The sequence below is a fragment of the Protopterus annectens genome, chromosome 2.part0 (assembly GCF_019279795.1).
Source record: "Protopterus annectens isolate FY-2018-M chromosome 2.part0, PAN1.0, whole genome shotgun sequence".
In the NCBI taxonomy this organism is placed as follows: domain Eukaryota; kingdom Metazoa; phylum Chordata; order Ceratodontiformes; family Protopteridae; genus Protopterus; species Protopterus annectens.
The window spans coordinates 1203797200-1203811944 of record NC_056728.1 but is presented as its reverse complement, the minus strand read 5'-3'; the positions used below and the strand labels follow the sequence as shown (position 1 = coordinate 1203811944).

Sequence of the window (14745 nt, the reverse complement as noted above, 5' to 3'; positions counted from 1 at the left end):
ACTGGCATTATTAAAAAACTTGACAAAGTAGTAGAAATTCAAAGAAATGGAGGTGAAGGAAGGAGTGGTGAGGATGGAAGCAGTATTGGGTTGAAGGCAAAAGCTGGTTTTCCAATAGATAGTTGACAAGTTGCATTTGAATACATTTTCTAATATTTTTAATGTAGGAACTGCCTCATGTACACTGACAACCCTCTCCTCTTACCTCGCAACACTCAGACTTATATATCCAAATTGGAAGCCATGCACTCTCCAGCCAGAACCGGAATAGCTGGTCAAGAGGAGAAGGTCAACACTTGCACCACACCACATGGCACACATAGCCCTCCAGAACACACACCAGCACTGCCTTCACATAAAAACACAAACCACACACTCTCCTTCACAGAGGCTTTCTATAAAAATCTACACAAACAGCAGAGACCTCCAAGGCAGAAACACACCCAACCACAACACAACACTAATGACAAGACACATAACTCTCCTAAACAGTGTGCCACTCAACCAAAGCCCCTAAGGCAAAACAGCATGTTCAACACACTATCCATGAGTGACTCGATAGTGAAGCACACTGATGTCCCACTCACTAGGTTGAATAAGGAGAAAATAACAGTCAGCTACCTGTCAGGTGCCAGGATCCACTACACAATGCACGCACTCAGGCCCCTCAACAACAGGTACAAACATGACTCTGTCATTGTACATGTGGGTGTGAATAACCTGACATGTACCTCCCTGGACTACATGAAAAGAGACATGGAGGAGCTCTTGGATTATGTAGCCCAGGTTGGTATGACCCTAGCCCTGAGCAGCATCATACCATCACCCAAAATGAAACCACAGTACAAGCAGAAAATGATCAATTTCAACAACTGACTAAGTTTCCGGTGTCATTCTAAGGGGATCCAGTATCTGTCTGCCTGGGATGACCTGATTGACAGACCTCAATGCTTTGCCAGGGATTTCCTGCATCTGTCACCCCTTAGCTTCCGGATATTGGCCAAGGCTCTTGCCACCCCTATAGTGCCTTTTTTAGGTAGTGTTCCAAAGACCAAATTGCCACCATAACAGCTACAAAGAAATGCAATCTGAGAGTCATGCTGCTCAGCGCTAGAAGTCTAAATCTCAAAATGCACTCGCTTGAAGCAATCCTTAAAATGGAGATCATTGACATTTGTGCTGTACCAGAGACCTGGTTCAAGGCAGCAGAAAGCACCCCTGCACTACCAGGCTATAACTCATTCCACACCTTTCGACCCAAGAACTTGGACCAAAGCTCCAAAAGCGGTGGTGTTTCCATATTCATAAAAGATGCACACACCTCCAGACTGGCAGCCCAACATAATGCATCTGAGATACTTCAGGTGCAGCTAATACTGGCTAAGACAGCGATTCAGGTCATAGCCTGCTATAGGCCCCCAACCATGACCCAAAACTCACATTCCATGCTCCTAAGCACCCTGGAGAATATTAGTGTCCAACCTAACACTTTCATACTCGGCGACTTCAACTACCCCTCCATTAACTGGGAAAACTACTCATGTACCAAGACACTTGCCCAATGCTTTCTGGAATTCATTAATTCCAATGCTCTGGTCCAGCTCTTTCTTACCCCCCAATAGAGGTAGCAACATCCTTGACCCGGTCATTATTAACATGGGCGACCGTTGCTCTACACCAATAGTCAACTCTTCCCTGGTTAGATCCGACCACAAACTAATCACCTTGGAAATCCACACCCCTCCCACCCCCACAAAGGTAACCACCATGAAAAACTTCTCCAAAGCTAACTTTGGGCTCCTAAAAACAGAGGTGGCTAATTTCACGACACCCATGCAAATGGAGAATAGTTGCATGGCCACTGAATCATACACCAATGCATTGTACGAACACGTACACAAATGCATGGATCTCCCCATACTCAACAGAACTAAGACACTCTCCTCAAAAAAAAAGGAAGCCAATCTGGTGGTCCCCTGCCATAAACAAACTCTACAACAAAAGGAGGAAACTGATGTGGAATAAGGCGAAGTCCCAAGATTGGAAAAACTCCCTTATCAGCCTCAACAAAAAAAGGTTGAGATCCCTCATCAAATCCTCTAAAGTTCGCTATGAAAACAGAATTGCAGCAGATAGTAAAGACAAGCACAAGGCCTTCTGTAGTTATGCAAAGAATCTCCACGGCAATACCCAGATTTTCTCTGAGCTACTACACAATGGTACCTCCTATACTAAGCCAACAGATATTGCCAATATACTGGCCGACAGATTCAGTACTAACTTTACCCCTCTCTCCCCCAAATGACCCATCACAATACCAGTAGATTGCTAGGTACCCAGTATTACTTCTGCACAGGTAAAAACAGCACTGTCCAAGGCCAAGAATACAGCTTCTATGGGACCTGACAATATCCCTGGCTGTGTTCTACATGAACTACAGTGTGAACTGGTACCTCACCTGTCTGCCCTGTTCAATCACAGCCTCACCTCAGGCTTTGTCCTTACCGAATGGCACACTGCTACAGTCATCCCTCTCCACAAAGGAGGAGCGACTACAGACCCAGGGAATTATCGCTCAATTAGCCTGATGAGTCTGATATGCAAAGCTATGGAATGCATCATCATGGACCTAATAAACAAGGATATAGGGAATCTCCAAACTCTGGATCCCACACCGTTTGTTTTTGTGAAGGGTAGATCATGCCTTCTCAACTTGGTTGACTTCTTTGAGTCAGTCACCAGAGCTGTAGATGAAGGCAAAGTGATTCATACAGCCTACCTTGATCTGGCTAAGGCCTTTGATACCACTCCCCACTCAGGAATCATAGAAAAACTCACTAAGCTAGGCATCAACTCCTATATCACTAAGTGGTTTGCAAACTGGCTCACAGATAGAACCTACAGTGTAAAAGTAGCTGACTCCAAGTCAGACTGCCGACCAGTCATGAGTGGAGTCCCACAGGGTTCGGTCCTGGGTCCTTTCCTGTTTGATATCTACTTCTCTGATGTCCAGGCCAACATGAAGGGACTCTGGCTGACAAAGTTCACAGATGATTGCAAGTTGGGAGCTATTATTAACTCCCCAAGTGATGTTGACATCCTACAAAAAGGCCTCAATGACACCAATGACTGGTGTCAGAACCATGGCCTTAAGCTCAATGCCAAAAAATGTGTTGTCATCCCCCTTGGGAAAAACCCAGATCCCTTGAATTACCACATTGATGGTAATCCTGTAAACACAGAAGGCATTATAAGATATCTGGGAACACAGGTTTACAGCAACCTCTCTTTGGACCACCACATTGCCACTGTGGTCAGAAAGAATTTCTATATGGCACATCTCATCATTAAGGGTTTTGCATCAAGAAAGAAAGAGGTAATTGTTTCCCTCAACACTTGCTTCATTAGGTCAGTCATCAAGTTCAATGTCCCATTTGGCATGTACCTCACTGGACACCTGCAACAACTGAAGAGGCTGCAAAAGTACCTCACAAAGAGGATCTTAGGCCTTAAACACTTGTCCTATATGGACAGACTCAAAAAACTCCAACTATTCTCTGTCTCATATCCGTTACTTACCTTACAGAGGCGATCTCTGCTTGACTTACAAAGCCATGTCTGACCCAGCTCTGTTAGAAAAGCTACATCTAAAGAAATCCCTCCACACCACATGCTCCAAAGATCTCATTACCACAATCAACAGAACATGTTGTTGGGACAGGTTCGACTGCCCATGCATGTAAAGCAAAGCACCTCACTGGCCCTCTTCAAGAGACATCTTGAGTGGATTGGAAATAGAAAATTCACCCCAGGGATCACTCCAGTGGCTGTACTAGACAGAGGCACTAGGAACTAAGGTCGGGTGGCAGGATGCCAGGGTAATCTTATGTGCTAGGCTTATAAAGGCTCCAGGGCTATTAGTCTAGTACATAACTATGAACCTATAAGATAGAATGACAGTTGGCCTGTAGTTTGAAAGATCTGTGCTGTTTCCACTCATGCATGTTGAAATCATGAATTATTTTTTTTCCGTACTGTGGGGACTTTATATTTAGATCTGGATTGATTTATAAGAATTGAAACTGGATGTGCAACAGCTGCTGTTTTAAGATATTCACCAGGTAGACTGTCAGGGATATTTGTAGTAGGCTGTAGTTTTTAAGGTATTGTTGATGGTATCTGCGGGACATGGTCGGAAGGAAAAATGTTGAGAAATGTTGTTTAACTGAATACTTACTGGGACTTCAAGAGCTTGACTAGTCACCTGGTTGCTTAATGACTGTACTATTTATATAAAATGGGTATTGAACTAATTGGCTATGGTATCATTTTGTTTCCTCTGTATTTAGTATTGGCTGAGTAGCTATCCTTGGATTTAACAGCTTATTTACTGAGAACCACATTTGTTTTGAATTATTAGTGTGTATGTTTTGACTGACTATTAGGTTTTCTTTTGATTGTCCTTGTTCAAATCTTTAAAGTCTGTTGTGTATATTCAATCTTTTACAATTTCTTGTATTTATTTTTGAATTTCAAACATTTATGTAGTTAGTGTAAAGTATCTTGTGTAATATCTATTTTGTACATACATATTTATTGGTTCTGTTTTTAATTGTCTGCATTTGTAAACATTAAGTTTAAAGTTAGCTCCACTACATAATCAGGTAATAATATAACGTGACTCACTTCTGTTTTAAATGATTGATTTATTGTTCTGATGAGTTCACTTTTTATGTGTGAAGTAAATCACTAAACAGTATAATAAAGTCTCTCAATCAGAATGTTTTTTTAGTCTCTACAATATCACAAGCTCAATATTTGTCTGCAAGTGAGACCATTCAGAATTTTGTGATTGTACTATACAATGCCAGTTGTAACTGTGCTGTATTTCTGCATAGCACTGAAAACCAGTTACAGTAATGTTTGCATCCAGAAAAGGAAATCTTACTCAGGACTGCGAGATTGCCAAGATATAAGGAGAAAGATGTTTAATAAATTAATGATGTTGATCTGCATTAATCAAATACTTTTCAAATTAATGTGGATAAGCTTAAGATCTATAGTGGGTGGTCAACAAGGATCACAAGTGAGGTAAGGAAGGTACCATTAAATTATTCAATCAGCTTATATCGTGCCATGATCCCATTTTGTGTTAAAATTACCTGAAAAAGAAAAAGTTTTTGAAGTTGTTAGATGGCCACTTATGTGATAAACAGGAGGGTGCACCTGAGAATTTTTTGTAAGTAAGGATGGAGCTCTTTGGAAGAGAACTGCCTGACATTTTGTGACAAGTAGGAGATGCAGAAAGTCATAACAAAGGTTAACTATTTGAGACTTGCAGTAGGGTTTAGAATAATGGTTAAAGTCTTTATCTCAAAGACACAAAGTATAAGGTTTGATTCTAACCCTATACTTTGTGTCTTTGAGGTAAAGACACAAAGTATAGGGTTTGATTCTAATCTCAGGTAATTGGCTAGGCTTAAAATGGCCCTTCAGGGCAGTTAGCCTAATATTTTTCTATGACCCTATGAAGTAGAAGATAGAGAAAATATATTATTCAATTATTAGCATTGGTTTAATGAAAATAAATATTGTAGGACACAGGAACAATTAATAAATATTGAAAGACAGCTCAAATATTAAAATATTAAAATAGATTCACAATGTTACTCAGCACAATAACCTACACATTTATCATTTCTTACTATAGTTTTTACCAGTAGTCAATTTGACAAAGAGTTGTTTCCTTAACAAACAAAGATATTGTGAGCACAAAGGGTGTTCACCATTCACCGGTCTATAAGATAAGTGGTATCACATACTTTTTTCCAAACTGAAAAATAAGAAGAAATAATCTACAACTAGTTTCATAAACTGTGAATAATGTTAAAAAACAGGTGTCAGACTGGTATTGATGCAAAATCTGTCAGTTTCCAACTTACAGCAGTGTCAGGGTAATTTTCAGTGGCCTTTCAGGCTTTATCTTTAATCTGTCCAGAAATCAAGAAAGAAAAATCATAGTTATTGCACTTTTTTTCCAGAAACTCATTATCTACCCATCCATTCAGTTATCTACCCACCCATTCAGTTATCTACCCATCCATTCAGTTATCTACCCATCCATTCAGTTATCTACTCATCCTTCTGTTTTTTCAATACTTGGCTTATCCAATACAAATTTCCAAGAAGACAGAGCCTGTCTTAGCAAACAACTGGCATGGGCAGGATTCAGTCCAGGAAAGGATGTTATTTCTTTGTGGGGCTCCCAAAACGTCACTCACACTGTACAAAAATCTGGAGCAAAAAAAGTATTTAAAATAAATAAATAAATAAATGTAATAATAATAATAATAATAATAATAATAATAATATTGATCCCTTCTTTCAGCAATGGAAGTAAGTCACACAGTATAATGTACACTGAGGAAAGAGTATGGTAAATATGTTCACCAGGTACAGAGTACAAATATTTTTATTTACTGCCATTATATGTATATCATCAAGTATTTATCACCACTATCCACCAATCATCAGTAACACTGTAAGAAATCATAATATTCAGGCCTATTCACAAAGAAAAAATGAAGCTTCATATGCTGCATGCACACACACACACACACACACACACACACACGATGCAAAAGCTACACTAGACAACCAAATTACTAGACATTAAAATAATCAAAATTAAGGGTGGCGATTTTCTATTACTTGCTCTGTGGAACAGTGTGAACCTTAGCTGTAAATATATATTTTTAACAGGTTTTTATGATTTATGATTCAGGTTTATTGTAGATGGCTGTCAGAAGTTTGATACTCAGTATTATGTTAGTCCCAAAACTAATAAAATTGATATGTGATCGAACACAAGTAATAGTTTAAAGCATTTTTCACCATGCACATTCCAGCTACTTATATACAGTTACAAAACCACAACAATACAATTGAGTAAAAATCTACATCATCAAACAGAGAGGGTCTTGAATTTAAAACCTTTAGCTATACACTTTTCTTGTAGTTCATGATACAGACTCTTAATCAGATAGTGCATTAGAATTTTTTTTTTTCAAACTAAGGGCCACAGCAGACTATTTGACCCATGAAAGCTATACCTTATTTAAGTTATTAATTCTGAAACCACTGTATGACATAAACTGCTCAATTACAGTTGTGGTACTGTTCAATGTCCCCCCTCATTCACAGGTTTACACACACAGTAGAGCACAACAGAATGTCTTCTCTCCTTTTGTTGTTCGCTCTTTCACCAATGACCACAGTGTTTTAAAGCAACCCTGAAGTACAAATAGTTCTAAGAGATCAGCAATTTCATTTCTTTTTTTTCTGAAATATTTTTTTATTTTCAATTAAAATAACATTTACATAATATTTTTTTAAATATAATTTTAAACAACTATATACAATATTTACAGCAACCTGACTTTCAGTTATATATCGTATGTTATTAAATATAAAATTAACAGATCAGTTATCAGAGATGCAATATTGATTATTGCAGAGTGTCCAACAAAGATATAACTTTCTTCCAAGGATTATTTACCAATGGCCTGGGTTAGATTCGTCATTCTTTGATTTTTATTTCCATCAATGTAGTTGTCTTCAGTAAAGTGCAGAATTCTTCCAAGGTCAGGGGTGTATTTGAATTCCACCTTCTGGTTACGCATTTCCTAGATATAGCAAGTATTGTCCATAACAAGTACATATTTGGCTTATTCAGGTAGGGACCTTCATTTACATTTAGTATTATCAATATTTTAGTTAAGGTAAAGGATTCATTAAATAAAACTTGTAAAAATGATTGATTCCATTCCAATATGATTTAATTTTATTACATTCATAAAAAATATGAATCCAGTCTGCTTTATTTGACTTTTCACACCTCCAGCAAAAAACATTTTTAGTAGTACTGATCTTTTTAATTCTATCTGGTGCTAAAAATGCTCTTTGTAAGTATTTCCAGTTAAATATTTTCCAGTACTGTGTGTTAGAGGTGTAATTAACTGATAGTAAGATGTTACTTTTAATTTCTTCTGTTAACTGCAATGACTGACCTTTTATTAAGAACTGCCAATATGATGGTTTGGGAATTGTTTTAGATGTTACTAACTCTTTATATAGATTTGAAATGGAATTTTTCTTTTCACAACTATTATATATAAATTCATACAGAAAACTTATTAGATTTGGAATATCTTTAAATGAGGAATTATTAATTAATCTGCATAAATCTTGAGTGTACATTAGAATGCTTTGTAAGGTTAACCAGTCCTGTGTTGGAATATTGTAAGCAGTTTTTATCATATTTATATCTAAAACATTTAATTTATTTACACATTGAAACCAGCATAAGAATCAATTTTGTTCCCAGGAGGTTATTGTTTCCCCTATATATATTTTGTGAGGAAAGTTCTTAGTGATAGTAAATGGGGTCAAAAGTTCAAACCAAAGTTTTAAATCTATGTTTGCATTGATAAGTTTCCTAAAGGAATTGATGTAATGATTAATCAGTGTTGTTTTAGAAGGTTTTGTTATATTATATTGTATACTTATGTATAGTATGTACCAGGGTTTGTTTGATTTGTCTACTATTAAAATTTTTTTTAACAGATTAAATTCGTTTGTTAATATAGCCGTTGTTAATTCTTTTAGTTGGCAAAATAATTTGGGTTTATCCAGTCTATTGTAGCTTTAAGCACAGATGCTTTTATATATGTTTCTATTTCTGGGAAGTTCAATCCTCCTTGTTTCCAGAGTCTAATGTGATGAGTTAGAGCTACTCTATTCTTTTTGGGATACCATAAAAATTTTATTAAAAATGAGTTTATTTCTTTAAGAATGCATCTTTCAGGAATTAACTGCATTGCTAATGCTACATGTAGCATTTTTGGCAATAAGACCATTTTTATTAATTGCAATCTGTCTTCAAAAGTTAATATAATTTTGTTTCACTTTTCCATATATATTTTTATTGTTTCAATAATGTTTTTATAATTTATTAATATTGTTTAGTTTATATTTTTGCATAACACTATTCCTAAATAATTTAGTGTACTTTCTTGTTTTCCTATGATGGATTTATCTGTAACTTGTAGGTCTTTTTCTTATCTAAAAATAGAAATTTTGATTTTGGTGTATTAAAGTGTAGACCTGAAATCTTATAAAATTTCTCCGTTACTTCTTCTAGCTCTCCTAATGACTCTCTGGAGTTTGATAGGGTTAATAAAATATCATCAGCAAAAAGCATTATTTTAGATAAGTTCTGGTCATAGACTTCTATTACTTTTATTCTTGGATTATTGCATATTATTTCTGCAAGTATTTCTATAGCCAAAGCAAATAAAATAGGAGAAAGGGGGCATCCTTTTTTAGTACCTTTCATTATATGGCTAGATTCTGAGGTGAAAGGACCTAATTTAATGTAGGTTAAGTTATTAATATATATGTTTTTTTAGTAATAAGATGAAGGGAGGAGGAAATTCAAATAATACTAAAGTTTTAAATAGATATTCCCAGTTGAGGGAATCAAAGACTTTTTCTATGTCTAATCTGATTACAAGTGTTTCACTATTTCCTTTATTCACATAATCTACAAGAGTAAGTATCCTTTTAATATTATCATTTGTGTGCCTGTTACATGAAAATCCAGTTTGATCATTATTAATTGTCTTTGAAAGTGGGATTTTCATTCTGTTAGCTAGGATTGACATTAATATTTTGTAATCATTATTCAGTAATGATATAAGCCTGTATGAGGTGCAAAGGTCTGATGGTTTATTATCTTTTAGAATTGGTGTTATGAGAGAATATTTCCATGAGAGTGGTATTTTTGCTTCTGACTGAACTTCTAGCAAAGTTTTATGAAAAAGGGAGATTACTGTTGAAGGGAAGAGTTTGTAAATGTCTGTAATTATACCATCTATCCCTGGAGCTTTGTTAGATTTACTTTATTTTATCTTGTCAACAATGTATTTGTAAGATATAGGTTTTTATAGGTCTAGTTTTAAGTTTTTGTGATTTTTTTTATATTGATAAGGTTTGTATCTAAGTTTATTTAGTTGGTATCTAAATCTTCTTTTTTGAAGTGTTCTATATAATGGAACCAAAATGCTTCAAGGATGTCTCCTATATCTGATACTTTTTCCCTTTCTTTTCATGATATATACTACTAATGTTATTTGCTTTAGATTGCATTTTAATTCTTGTAGATAAATTATATAGATATCTGGGGGAGGTGGCTAATGAGTTTATTTTAAATTTTTCCAAGGCTAGACAAGTTTTGGGTGTTAGAATTTCATTATATTTTTTATTTAAATCCTCTATTTCTTTTTTGACTTCTGGACAATTCTGATTTTTTTTTAGATGTTGCTGTCAAGAGTGTGGTTTGCAAGTCTAATGATTCAGATTCCCACTCTCTAACTTTGTTTTTGTATCAGCTAAGGGTCTTACCAAATAAATACGCTTTTAATGAGTCCCAAACCATGACTCTGCTGATTTCTGTTGTATTATTAATTTCAAGAAATAATTGTAGTTCTGACAACATCCAGGGTCTGAATTCTTTAATTTTCGTAATATATGATGGAATTCTAGTTGAGAGGATTAAAGGTTTAAACTCTATTTGGAGCTTCATTATCAGAGACCATGATCTGAGAAGGGTCATGGAACTATTGAGAAGTTGAGGATTTTTGTTTGTAAATCTTGAACTACGAATAATTTGTCTATTATGGTTTGTGTTCCAAATCTATGGTCTTTATGGGAAAATAATAAGGATTTATCATCTTTTACTTTAAAAGTGTCTATTAAATGAAATGAATCAGTCCATTTTTTAAGGATTTTGAAATAGTTGCTATGCGAAAAGACTTCATGGTGGTTTCAGAAACTTCTAAGGTACAATTAAAGAATCCTCCCAGTACAAGATTTCCTTTAAAATTGTTGGAAATAAAATCTAGGTGTTTTTAACCGTTCCTGCTCCATTTCTTGGGAGCCAATATAGATTAGCTAAGGTCCATATTCTGTTATTAAATTTAATTATAACAAATGCTAGTAGACCTTCTTTATCTTCATACTTATAAATAACTTTTGGAGTGATTATGTTTTTCTTCCAGAGAATTGATACTCCTTTTGTCTATGTTCTATAGGAGCATTGAGCTAAGACTGCATAGTCCTTAGGGTTCCAAACAAAGCTATCATTATTCTTAAAATGCGTTTCCTGGAGAAATACTACTTGTGCCTTATTTAGATTTAAATATTTTAGTAAGTTTGATCTTTTATTTGCATTATTTAAGCCATTAGTATTTAATGATAGGAATGCTAAATCCATTTCAAGTTATTGTTAGAAGAAACTTTTTGCTTCTTTTTTTTATTATTTTGATTATAGTAGTTATACTATATTTTCGGATACCATTGGATGTTGTTTCTATGTGTGTAAACTTGGAAGTGTAATTTAATGTTCTTTCATCTTTAAATATAAGTAGGGTAAAATTCTGGTCAGGCTTTAAAAAAGTACTTCTATAAAACATTAATTCTAAAGTATCAAATACAAGTAAATATGAATTTCCCATTAAACATGGAATGAAAGTAATTCCCAATCCAATAGATAAAGAAAGATCTATTGGATTATCACTCATACCTTTAACCAACAATAACAACTGAGCTCCATATGTTAAATTATTATATGGAGAATTTTCTTAAAAGAGATATGAAATTATATATTATTCTATTATTGTTCTATAGTATTTTATATATAAGGATGGAATGGTAGTAGTGTAAGCAATTATTATGTTACCCTTAAGAGATCCCAAACATGTCAGATATGTCATTTTGGATAAATGAAATGCAACAGAGAAGCATACACTAAACAAACCAGCAACAGATAGATTATTACTAAAATAATTTGACTAAAAGGACTCTACAGGAGACAATGAGTGATTACAAATGAAATATGAATTTACTGTAGGTGTACTGTCTTCCTTTACTTTCTCACTCTTCAGCTCACCAACTTCAACTGACACTTATGAAAAGACATGGCTTATTAGTGGTATCCTGACACTGAGTAGAGGCGCCCTACATTCTTGTGTGCAGTGCTTTTACATATTTATAGCTATACAAAGCAGAGTCTAAGAATGAACTATGATCACCCTGACAATTCCCATCCTGCAGAGGACACCTCCTGCTTCTAGAATGGGTACTCACATCAGGTCTAGAATGAATGTGAAGGTACCTATATAGTAATCAAGACTTACCTTAGGTAAGTATTAATCAAATAGTATTTAGAGCATCTTAGAGAGTTCTCGGGGCAGTTAGAATACTCTTAAGCCTCTCCTCCCTTGACCAAAAACAGAGATTTCCCTTTCTTTCCCTTGTTTTAAATCAGTACTAATAAAAGAAATTCAGCAAACATAGGTAAACAGAAATAACATTCAGTAGTCCGTCTTGTACATGACTCGCAATCCATTAAACAAGTTAGTGGCTAACATCACTCTAATAAACATTATAAAGACAAATTAGAAATAATTTCATAGCTCGTTAAATTTTCTGATAAAGAAAAAAATGTATTTTTATTTTATATTACTTTTGTTGACCGGGCTGGTCCGACTGGATATATGTCCATTTTCAGCAGAGGCCCGAGGAGAAAAGCTCCAAAAGCATACATTAATAACAGAGAAAAAAACAATTAGCTATGAGAAGATTCATTAGCATATATTTGCAGAAGAAATATTAGAAATTAAGTACAAAAACTGTAAGTTTAATAGGTGTACAAAGTGAGCATGATAGAAGAAATAGGGAAAAATAGAGAAGGGAAAAAAGTTAACAATAGGCCATTTTAACTAAAAGTATAAAGCATTTCAATTTTTCCTTGCATCTATACATTTCTACTTATATTCTAGTGTCAATAGCTGTCTTTGAAATCTGTACAATACTTCACTTCTTCAAATCATTCCTTTTTCAATTCAAGTTTTGTTTTGTCAAAACGACAACAATATTTCAAGGGCACAATTAATATTTAGACTGATGTTTCAAATAAATAACTTGTCAGTTGCCAATTGAGTTAGTTTAGAATGCATGGTTAGGGCAAATATAGCATGTTGCAAAAATATGTATTTTTTCGTGTGCTCTAGAGACTGTCATATGCAAGTGATATATATAATGAAGCATATATAGAGCAGATAGCTTACAGATTCAGGTTGTTAAAGTAAATTATGCTTATTAATCAGGCAGTTTCATTTAAATTCACAAGTAATTTGGGAACATTTCAGTCGAGTTTCCAGGAATGTGTAGTCCAATGTGAGTAACTGAGTCCACTTTTCCTCATAAACATATGCCACAATTCATTAAACTAAGCAGTCTAACATCTGTCTAACAAACATTATAAAGACAAAGAATAGTAATTTCCTAGCTCTTTAAGCTTTCTGATATCGCAAAATGTTGACAGTAAGCTATTTTAACTGGAAGACTAAAACATTTCAATACTTCCTTGTGAATATACATTTTTACTTTTACTGTAGTGTAAAGAACTGCCTTTGAAATCTATGTATTACTTCACTTCGTTCAAGTCACTCATTTTACAGTTTATATTATATTTTGTCAAAATGTCAATAGCATTTCAAGGGCACATTTAATATTTAAACTGATATTTTAAATGAATAGCTATCAGTTGCCAAGTGAGTTTGTACAGAGTGTGAGGTAACTGCAAAAATAACATGTTGCAAAAAGTAACATGTATCTTTTCATGTGCTCTAGAGACTGTCAGTTTCAAGTAACAGATAAAATGTAACTTTTACAGTGCAGACAGCTTGTGGAATCAGCATGTTAAAATGAGTAATACTTTTTTAATCAAGCACCTGCATTTCAGTGCACATGTAGTTTGGGAACATTTCAGTTGTGTTTCCAGGAAAATGTAATCCTATGAGGATAAATCATAAAATATATACAAATAATCCTATTATGTATTTATTTTACCTTGTTTAGGTTGTTTTTCATTTTAATAATTATAAAACATTACTTTTTCTTATTATTTGTTATCTGTGAGGCTAAATGCATTTCGCAGATTCAGTGTCCTTAGAAACTGCACCAATTGTTTACTGTTGCTATGGCAATGCAAATAGAATGTGAAGAAAGCTTCACTTCTCTTAAACAACAGTACATTTTCCCTCTTTTTTTTATGTATTTGTTAATACTAAAAGGAAATAATTCAAAGGACATTTGTACATGAATGGAACATTTCAGAGTTAATCACAAACATGTCCCCAATCCCAATAAACATAACAGTGACTATCATTATTCTAATAAATATTGTAATAACAATTAAGTTCACTATTCCAATTAGTCTACCTTAAAACTAGATTATAAAACTAGATTATTTTAGACTATTATTTATCTATGTATAGATAGTGAGTTATTAAATATATACAGACTATAGTACTATAGCAAATAGGAGAGACTTTAGAAAGGGAGATAAGATGCAGTTAAAATAAATAATGAGAAAAGAGAGAAGAGAGAGAAAGAAAAGAGAAAATTAAGAGAAAATACACATATACTATGTAAATTGAGTTACCGTATAAATATTTTATGTGCTATATAACCCTCCTTCTGTGAAAGAAAAGTACCCTGTTTTACATACCTGAGGTAATATGAAAACTCTCACGTGTCATCTATTTTCAAAAAACATAGATAAAGATTACAGTAGTTAGTTACCTTTGTTTTAAAATTCCACGCAGTAAAATTGGTCCT

At 34.3% G+C, this 14745-nt stretch overlaps 1 long non-coding RNA gene across 1 annotated transcript in view; it reads right to left on the bottom strand.

Annotated features, from left to right (window-relative positions):
- Positions 1–14745, bottom strand: part of LOC122793409 — an 83847-nt gene that overhangs the window by 33972 nt on the left and 35130 nt on the right. Inside the window, exon 2 of the long non-coding RNA XR_006363477.1 lies at positions 5943–5990. This is a non-coding gene — a long non-coding RNA (uncharacterized LOC122793409). The remainder of the gene's footprint in view (positions 1–5942; positions 5991–14745) is intronic.